The sequence below is a fragment of the Takifugu rubripes genome, chromosome 16 (assembly GCF_901000725.2).
Source record: "Takifugu rubripes chromosome 16, fTakRub1.2, whole genome shotgun sequence".
NCBI classification, from domain to species: domain Eukaryota; kingdom Metazoa; phylum Chordata; class Actinopteri; order Tetraodontiformes; family Tetraodontidae; genus Takifugu; species Takifugu rubripes.
In genome coordinates this window covers 198,439-208,689 of record NC_042300.1, presented here as the reverse complement: position 1 = coordinate 208,689, position 10,251 = coordinate 198,439, and positions in this window count along the sequence as shown.

The following is a 10,251-nucleotide window of genomic DNA, read 5'->3' as shown; positions in this document are numbered from 1 at the left end:
GCTTTTTGCTTGCCCCCAGACTCTCTAGTTCGACGTTGGGGTTCTCGCGGTCGAGTGAAAGGGTTGCTTCCCTGCGCCTTTGGGTCGGGGAACGGGTTCTGACAGTTGTTTGTGCGTATGCACCAAACAATAGTTCAGAGTACCCGCCCTTTTTGGAGGATCTAGGACGGACGCTGGATAGTGTCCCAGCTGCATCGTGCTGCTGGGAGACTTCAACGCTCACGTGGGCAATGACAGCGTGACCTGGAAAGGCGTGATTGGGAGGAACGGTCTGCCCGATCAGAACCAGAGTGGTGTTCAGTTATTGGACTTCTGTGCTCGTCGCAGTTTGGCCATAACTAACACTATGTTCGAACATAAGGTTGTTCATCGGTGCTCTTGGCACCATGACAGCCTGGGCCGTAGGTCAATGATTGACTTTATAGTCGTGTCAGCTGATCTGCGGCCATATGTTTTGGACACTCGGGTGAAGAGAGGAGCAGAGCTGTCAATTGATCACTACCTGGTGGTGAGTTGGATCAGGTGGGGGGGGGAAGCCACCGCGTGGACCTGGCAGGCCCAAACGCTTAGTGAGGGTCTGATGGGAACGCTTGGTGGAGGAACCCGTCAGGCTGGTCTTCAACTCCCACCTCCGACAGAGCTTTGATCATGTTCCGAGGGCGGTAGGGAACATTGAGTCCCCTACCGAACATGGAACCGCGGCCATGTTCCGCTCTGCCATCGTCGAGGCGGCTGTCGCGAGCTGTGGCTGCAAGGCCGCTGGTGCTGGTCGTGGCGGTAATCCCCGTACCCGATGGTGGACACCAGAGGTGAGGGGAGCCGTCAAGCTGAAGAAAGAGGCCTACAGGTCATGGCTGGTCTGTGGGTCTCCGGAAGCAGCTGACCGGTACAGGTTGGCTAAGCGGGTTACACATATCCTGAAGAGAATTATTTTAACTTTTATCTTATTAGCATGTGTTATACTATATGTTTTTGTTTTATGTTAGTTAGTTTAGAAGTTAGGGATAGTATATAATCTTTAGTAGGAATACACATAAGCAAGTCAGTTGACCCTTCCTTGACATGAATACTGCTTAGACAGTTGGAGCCAGGCAGACAGGAAATGGTAGACCCCCATCGTAAAAAATGACAGCATAATTTACTGGTGATTGATAAGTTCCTGGACAGGAATAAGACCTCTGATCTGGCCATCTGAGAAGACAATGGAGAAGAAGGACTGCACCAACACCAAATGAGGCTGGAAGAAGAAGATGAGGTCACCCAAGAAGAAGGACTGGATTGGACTGAATTAGCATCAATAATTTACACATGTCTTTCTATAAAAGACTGGGTCAAGGGATAGTTAGGTTGTCAGACTTCATGCCCTGACAATTGACTCTGTTGTTGCTAGGGTTATGAACTGGCCCGGAGCTCTGTAATATTTGTATCTTGAATTGATTCTATTTGCTAAATACATTTTGAAATTGGCATTTGTTTACTTGAAGTCTTCATTTAAAGAACACGCGGATCCACACGCATGACCTCCAAGTCAGAGTCCATGGTCCTCGCTCGGAAAAAGGTAGAGTGCCTTCCCCGGGTTGGGGAGGAGGTCCTGCCCCAGGTGGAGGAGTTCAAGTATCTCGGGATCTTGTTCACGAGTGAGGGCAGGATGGAAGGGGGAGATTGACAGGCGGATCGGAGCGGCGTCAGCAGTGATGCGGGCGCTTAACCGAGCCGTCGTGGTGAAGAAGGAGCTGAACCGGAAAGCAAAGCTCTCGATTTACCGGTCGATCTACGTCCCAATCCTCACCTATGACCATCAACGCTGGGTGATGACCGAAAGAACGAGATCGCGGATACAAGCAGCTGAAATGAGTTTCCTCTGCAGGGTGGCCGGGCTCAGCCTCAGATAGGGTGAGAAGCTCGGACATCCGGGAGGGGCTCGGAGTAGAACCGCTGCTCCTCCACATCGAGAGGAGTCAGTTGGGGTGGCTCGGGAATCTGTCTAGGATGCCTTCCGGACGCCTCCCTTTAGAGGTGTTCCGGACATGTCCCACCGGGAGGCGGCCTCGTGGCCAGCCCAGGACTAGGTGGAGAGATTACATCTCTCGCCTGGCTTGGGAGCGGCTGGGGGTTCCCCCGGAAGAGCTGATGGAAGTGGCCGGGGAGAGGGCTGTCTGGGCATTGTGACGGCCCACTAGGTGGCCTCACATCTGGGTTTAATATTTGGGATATGGTGTCTTTGGCTGCACCTGGTCTGGTGTTGTGCTTGGCCTGCAGATGGAGCTGTCTGGACCTGTTTGGGAGGCCACCACTCCAGGTGGGGCTCATTAACCTGATGAACCAGTGATGGCTTAAAAACCCGTGTTCAGGACGGAGATGGGGCTGATCGGGCCGAGGGTCAGCTGCTGCCGAACGAAATTGGAAACCTTGCCGAACGCGTCCACTGGAGAGTGCCAGTCCTGTTGTTAAAGCCTCGTTGGGATTACCCTCGTTGGATTCTGATTATACCCTGTTGCACCCTACTGCTTTCACCGTTACCATTGACTGTTCACTTTACTTTTCAATAAATCCCTTTTTGTTAAAAGTGCTTGGTCTCCCCGTTTATGTTGTGGTCATTCGGAGCCAAGTGGTCATGACATATGGGGGCCTGTCCGGGATACTGAACTTGTCTGCGGAGTGGTGAGTAACTGCCGCAGTCCAATCTATCGATCAGCTGATTCTTGCTTGTTGGTGCGCCAGCTGAGTTTGTTGGGGAGACCTTTTGGTTTTGGAGCTTTTCCCGTGGTAGGCTGTAGGGCAATTTGCGCTGTTTTTTGTGTTTTTTGTTATTTTAGCTTGTTGTTTTTGCGCTGCTGCCTGGGCTGAAGACTCAGCCGTGAGGGACAGTTGTTCAGTCAGAACAGCTGAAACTCAGCGGTATCGAGTTTAAAAATTTTGGCTCTGGGGCAGAGCATGAAGAGACAGGTGGAGTTTGGTGGGAGGCGTTCGATACGGGAATCGCTTCATTGATTCATTGATTCATTGATTCATTATTCTCGCCCAGCACGCGTCGGCAGGGTTTATGCCACTTATTGTTAATTGATTGCTCGCTGTGCCATGTCTGACCTTGATTTGTTTTTTTCAGCTCCGACTATAGCCGCACTGGGGACCTTCAGTAAGGCCCAGTTATTGGAGGTAGCTGACTACTACCACTTGGAAGTAACCGAGTTAAAGGGGAGAAAGAAACGGGAAGTATTTGATATCTTGTTAACTTCATTAATGGAGCTCCAGGTGTTGTCGGAGGGGACACACATAGAAAAAGCTACCCATGCAGGTGTGTCAGTTGTCAGTGAGATGGGAGACCATCATTTGACGTTCGAGCAGCGCAAAGAATTATTACAGTTACAACATGAATCGCAAAAGGAGCTGGCTATGCTCAATTTGGAACAAAAGAGACTAGAGTTGAGAACTAAAGAAGAGGAGCGCTTGTTGGAAATGGAACGGATGCGTAATCATCGCAGTGAGCAGGGCAATGTGAATAATATGGTTAAGTTACTGCCTAACTTTAATGAGCTCGATCCAGAGATTTTTTTTCTCTTTATTTGAGCATGTCGTGACTGAACGTGGCTGGGGCGTTTCGGATCAGGTAATACTGCTCCAAACTGTCTTAACGGGCAAGGGCCAGGAGGCGTTCATTGCGTTGTCACCTGCGGAGAGAAGGGAGTATGAAACGGTGAAAAATGCTGTATTAAAAGCATATGAAAGAATTCCTGAACACTATCGACAGAAATTTAGGAATTGGCGAAAAACGGACAAACAAACTTATATGGACGTGGCCAGGGAACTTGTGAGCCTTTTCAATCGGTGATGTGTGTCTGTGGGCGCAAATACTTACGAGACATTGACTGATTTATTAATCCTGGAGCAGTTTAGGAACATATTGCCTGAGAGGATTGCAACCTATGTGCAGGAGAATAAAGTAACATCCGCTGCTCAAGCCGCCGTCCTTGCGGACGAATTTGTGTTAACTCACAAACCCTCCCGTGATCGGTCACAATTGGAGTATAGCCGTCCAGATCGTTCTCAACCAGAGTATAGCCGTTTCGGTCGCCGTTTCTTTTCGGGCAATGAGGGCCTTCAAACATGCATGGTAATGCAGCCCGCTATCAGGACGATTCGGGTGAAAAGTGTCGCTATTGTTTTGAGCCAGGCCATTGGAAAAAGGAATGTCCTTTACTCGCAGCTCGAAATAAAATTCGTTCTGGGAGCACTAAACCAGTGGGATGTGCGGCTCCAGCTAAAATTAATGCCCCCCAAACTGAGCGTGAGTCGGTGCGCCCGATCCTAAACATAAATGGCAAAGAACTCAACATATCGACTACAGTCCATTTATTACGGAGGGGTTCGTGTCAATTGTGGGCGATGCGAAGAAAGTCCGTGTCCGTATTTTGAGGGACACTGGAGCTTGCGTTAGTTTCATTAGTGAAAAGGTTTTGCCTTTTGATGATGTGTCAGACACGGGAACGAGTGTGCTAATTCGTGGAATTGGTCTAAATTCATTTTCAGTCCCAATACATAAAATTCACTTAAGCTCGGGGTTGGTTGATGGAGTTGTAAATGTAGGTGTCCGTCCTACATTGCCAATTGATGCCGTGGATGTCCTTTTGGGCAACAATCTAGCAGGCGGTCGAGTGTGGCCCGAGCCTGTGCCTCCTATAGTTAAAACTAATCCAGTACCAAACACACAGCAGAACGATTGTTCTACAGCGTTTCCTGAGGTCTTTACAGCGTGCGCAATGACGAGGGCTATGTCTAAAAATCTGTCGACACGATCTAGCTCCTCTAATGGGAAATATGTTCCAGTTCTTCCTCCATCACTGTCGCGTGAGAAAGTGAGCCTGGCGCAAAAAGAAGACAAATCTTTGTCCTTTCTGTTTGAGCGAGTGTCCTCAGTCTCTAGTGCAGAGTACGCTATCGATCAAGGTCTCCTGCTACGCACATATTCGCCCCCAGGGAAGTCGGATGTGGCAGGTCCGGTGACCCAAGTGGTGATCCCTATAGGGTATCGCGACGTAGTGTTGGAAACTGCGCACGGAGAGGCGTCTGGGCATTTTGGAGTCAATAAAACATATCGGTGAATACTTGAACATTTTTATTGGCCTCGGATAAAACGAGACGTGGCTAAATTTGTGAAGTGTTGCCATGTGTGTCAAATGGCTGGAAAGCAAAATGAAAAAATAGAGCCTGCACCATTACAGCCTATTCCGTCGGTGGTCAAACCATCCATCCATCCATCCATTCTCTACCGCTTATCCGGGGTCGGGTCGCGGGGGCAGCAGCCTAAGGAGAGAAGCCCAGACTTCCCTCTCCCCAGCTACCTCCTCCAGCTCATCCGGAGGGATCCCCAGGCGTTCCCAGGCCAGCCGAGAGACATAGTCTCTCCAACGTGTCCTTGGTCTCCCCGGGGGTCAAACCATTTCGGCATTTAATTATTGATTGTGTGGGGCCGTTGCCGCCGTCAAAGTCGGGTAGCGCTTACCTTTTGACTATTATGTGTCAAGCAACTCGCTATCCTGCGGCCTATCCATGAAGAACAATTACCACCAAAAACGTTCTAAAGGCATTGACACAATTTATGGCCGTATTTGGTATTCCCCGGGTCGTCCAGAGTGACGGGGTCAAATTTTACGTCGGCTGCTTTTGCGGATGCACTCCGGCAGTTACGTATTCAGCACAATATTAGTAGTGCGTACCATCCTCAGAGCCAGGGTGCTCTTGAGCGTTTTCACGCGTCACTGAAGTCTCTACTGAGAGTTTACTGTATTGAGCTTAACCGGGATTGGGAAGAGGGCCTACCCTGGTTGTTACTCGCAGCCAGGAGTGTAGTGCAGGAGAGCACTGGGTTTAGCCTTAACCAATTAGTGTTTGCGCACCAAGTTCGCTGTCCCTTGGATGTTTTACGAGGTGATACCAAAATATCTGATTCACCGGATAACTTGGTTGATTATGTAAATGGTTTTCGGCGGAAGCTATTTTTGGCATGGAAGATGGCCAGTGACAATTTAACTGAAGCACAAAAACAAGTAAAAAAACGATTTGACGAAAAATCAAAACTCCGTGTGTTTAGTCCAGGAGACCAAGTGCTCGCGTTACTATCTCTCCCTGGGTCTCCGTTCGCTGCAAAGTTTTCGGGTCCTTATGTGATCAAGAGGAAAATCTCTGAGATGAATTACGTGGTGTCTACTCCTGATCGCAAGCGGGCTACGCAGGTTTGTCACGTTAATCTCCTAAAACCTTATTACACCTCTTCCAATGCTTCGGGGGGAGCGAAAGCAGTAGCTCTGGCTGGGGGCGGGGCGCCGTCTCTTCAGGTGGCAGGTGGAGATGACGGGGTCGGTCCTGATGATGCGGTGCTGCTGGGGAGGTTGGATAATTCTGTTAAATTGGCGGAGTTAGACAAACTTGTGGGACATCTGGGTGAAGATCGCACTGAAGAATTAAAAGATTTGATTCTGGAGTTTAAATCTTTATTTTCTGACACACCTTCTTGCACCCATTTAATTACACACGATATTGATGTGGGTGAAACAAGCCCAATAAAACAGCGTTTTTACCGCGTGGCACCTGAGAAAAGCAAAGCTTTAGATGATTGTGTGGAGTATTTAGTAAAGAATAATCTGGCTCAGCCTTCATTTTCTAGCTGGGCGTCACCGTGTTTGCTCGTACGGAAGGCTGATAACACCTATCGGTTTTGCACCGATTACCAGAAGGTAAACGCAGTGACTAAGCCAGACTCATTCCCTTTGCCTAGGATCGATGACTGTGTTGATCGGGTTGGTGCTGCACAATTCGTGAGTAAATTCAATCTTTTAAAGGGTTATTATCAGGTAAGGCTTACTCCGCACGCACAAGAAATCTCCGCATTCATTACACCATCTGGGCTCTATTCATATCGGGTTATGGGGTTCGGTCTTCGGAATGCCCCTAGCACATTCCAACGGCTCATGAACCGAGTGGTCGCTGGGTTGGAGGGATGTGCTGTTTATTTGGATGATGTAATTGTCCATAGTGAGACGTGGGACGATCACATTGCGCGCACGCGCGCGCTCTTTGAGAGATTGGCATCGGCGAACCTCACTCTCAACTTGGCTAAGTGCGAATTCGCAAAAGCTACGGTAACCTACCTAGGCAAAATCGTGGGGCAGGGGGCAGTTCGGCCTGTCAGTGCCAAGGTTGAGGCTATCCATTCCTTTCCTCCTCCCCACCACCAAAAAGGAGTTAATGAGGTTTTGGGGAATGGTTGGGTATTACCGGGGGTTTTGCGTAAATTTCTCGACAGTGGTTCCACCATTAACAGATTTGTTAAAAGCTAAATCCGTGTTTGTCTGGTCTCCGGAATGTCAGCGTGCATTTGAGAATGCAAAATTACTGTTGAGTTCAGCACCGGTTTTGGCTGCGCCGCGATTGAATGACCCATTTCAGCTGCAGGTGGACGCGAGTCATGTCGGGGCCAGTGCGGTGCTTTTACAGGCAGATGGAAATGGAATCGATCGTCCAGTATGCTATTTTTCCCGAAAGTTCAAGAACCATCAGCTGAACTAGTCGGTTATTGAAAAAGAAGCATTAGCATTGGTTTGAGCGTTGATGCACTTTGATGTTTATGTGGGCGGGGGTTCCCAAGTAGTGGTCTACTCGGACCATAATCCCCTGACGTTCCTAAACTCATTGCAAAACTCCAATCAAAGGTTGATGCGGTGGTCTTTATTCTTACAGCCTTACACTTTAGTGATTAAACACATTCGTGGGGTGGAGAATGTTATGGCGGACGCTCTCTCCCGAGCTCCGTCCAAGTGAGCCTCGGTTGTTCTGTGTCTGTCTGTCCGCCTATGTCTTTGTTTGTCGCCCTTAAATGTGCTTTCCAGGCGCCGGATAGCTGGACGGCCGACAAGTACGCTTGGGTGAGAGACAGACCGAATGCTTGGGGTCACGTGAGTTGCAAGTGTGAGGCTGTAATGTTTGAGAGTGTGCATGAGCATGTGTGTATGAAGGTTTCTTTTGGTTGTCTGTGTAAATTCTCAGTCATCCAGGTCATTGTATCCAAGGTAGTTTAAGGTAGTTTTCGAGGACAGCCAAGTACGGATACTGGCCAGAGAAGACCGCTGGTTCGAAAGGGGGGTCAAGGAAGCTATCCATGTTAAATTGGAGAAACCATCCTTAAACAGAGGTGGTGGCCTGAGGCACTTCCTATCACCCACATACAATGCAGTCCTCCACTCCTTCCAACAGCAAAACAAACATTCACACCATTCCAAGAGACCCAGTGACTCATCACCATGTGACCCAGCAGACAAAGGCGAGACATCTCAACAGAAACTAGGTGAACGACCCGACCAACGACCCTGCTAACGACTCTCAGGTGACCACCCAGATCATTAGCATGCAAATGGTCCACAGGGGCTATATATTTTCAAGCTCTCTCCCCAGCGATTTCAGAACTGAAGAAGCCTTCTGGATAGAAGGCGAAACGTCTTCAAGAGAAGAAACCCAGTCCAGTTGACAGAGAAAACTACCTTGGTTTCTTTTGGTTAAAATATTTTCTTTTTCGTTTAATGGGTTTTGGTAATTAACTCCCCCTCCTGCTATGGGCCTTTTATCTTTTGGGGGGAGGTGTGACGGCCCACTAGGTGGCCTCACGTCTGGGTTTAATATTTGGGATATGGTGTCTTTGGTCTGGTGTTGTCTTTGGTCTGGTCTGGTGTTGTGCTTGGCCTGCAGATGGAGCTGTCTGGACCTGTTTGGGAGGCCACCACTCCAGGTGGGGCTCATTAACCTGATGAACCAGTGATGGCTTAAAAACCCGTGTTCAGGACGGAGATGGGGCTGATCGGGCCGAGGGTCAGTTGCTGCCGAACGAAATTGGAAACCTTGCCGAACGCGTCCACTGGAGAGTGCCAGTCCCGTTGTTAAAGCCTCGTTGGGATTACCCTTGTTGGATTCTGATTATACCCTGTTGCACCCTACTGCTTTCACCGTTACCATTGACTGTTCACTTTACTTTTCAATAAATCCCTTTTTGTTAAAAGGGCTTGGTCTCCCCGTTTATGTTGTGGTCATTCGGAGCCAAGTGGTCATGACAGCATCCCTCCTGAAGCTGCTGCCCCCGCGACCCGGATCCGGATAAGCGGGAGAAAACGAAACGAAATGTATATATACTGTATATTACTAAACGAATACCAAGTTTTTAAAAATCACAGTATTCAAAGCCTTGCTGCTCCAGGGTTCTGCAAGTTTGACAAGTGATGAGGACAAAGAAAAAAGGAAGAAGAAGAAACCACCAATTTGAAAAATATTCAAAACTAGATCCATCCCTCCTAAGCCTTCAGCAGCTCTTCAATTTTCACACCGTTCCTGCCTACCATGTCGTCGTACATGTTGTCGATGGGCTGTGTGACTGTTCTCAACTCTCAGGTTCTGCAACAGAATTGAGATTGTGGAAGAGGAGGATGTTACACCCTTGCAGCACCCACTGAAGTGAACAGACACTTGACGATCTGGCCAAAGTTCTCTTTGAAAAAGTTGTCCTGCAGCTCTTGTTGCAGGCACCTGTGCTCCCTCTGACTGGGAAGATCGATTCTGACACATTGAACTGACACAGAACCATATAAAGCAGTTAACAGATGAGGGTTTTTATAGCTTCAAAAACCTTGGGACATCATCAGACTCGCTTAATAATCGGCAGGGTTCGGGACAGAAGGAGGTGTTGGTCTTTTCATCCTCACCCGAGCCCCCAGGAACAGATGCAGACATTACCGTCGGGGCTGATGGGGGGGCATCGATGGGAACCCTTCTTCTACCATTGATCTTGTTGCTGATGCTGCAGGTGGAAACTTCTCGAAATCTTTTCCCTCTACTTTTTCCAATGAAACCTCATCCTGCACAGTCGCATTCCAACATCCCCTCCTCCTCATCCATGACCTTCATCACATCCTAACTCTGAAATGTGTCACATTCAGAAGTTCGCTGATGACACAGCCATCGTTGGGTGTATCAGAGACGACCAAGAGGAGGAGTACCGGTGCCTGGTGAGGGACTTTGTTGCCTGGTGCCACAACAACGGCCTGCAGCTCAACACCTCCAAAACTAAAGAACTGGTCATTGACTTTGGGAGGGACCGACCGAGACCTAGACCAGTTCAGATAGGAACGGAGGAGGTGGAGGGCGTGCAGACCTATAAATATCTTGGGCTGTGGCTGGACAACAGGCTGGACTGGACAAGCAACACGAGGCAGC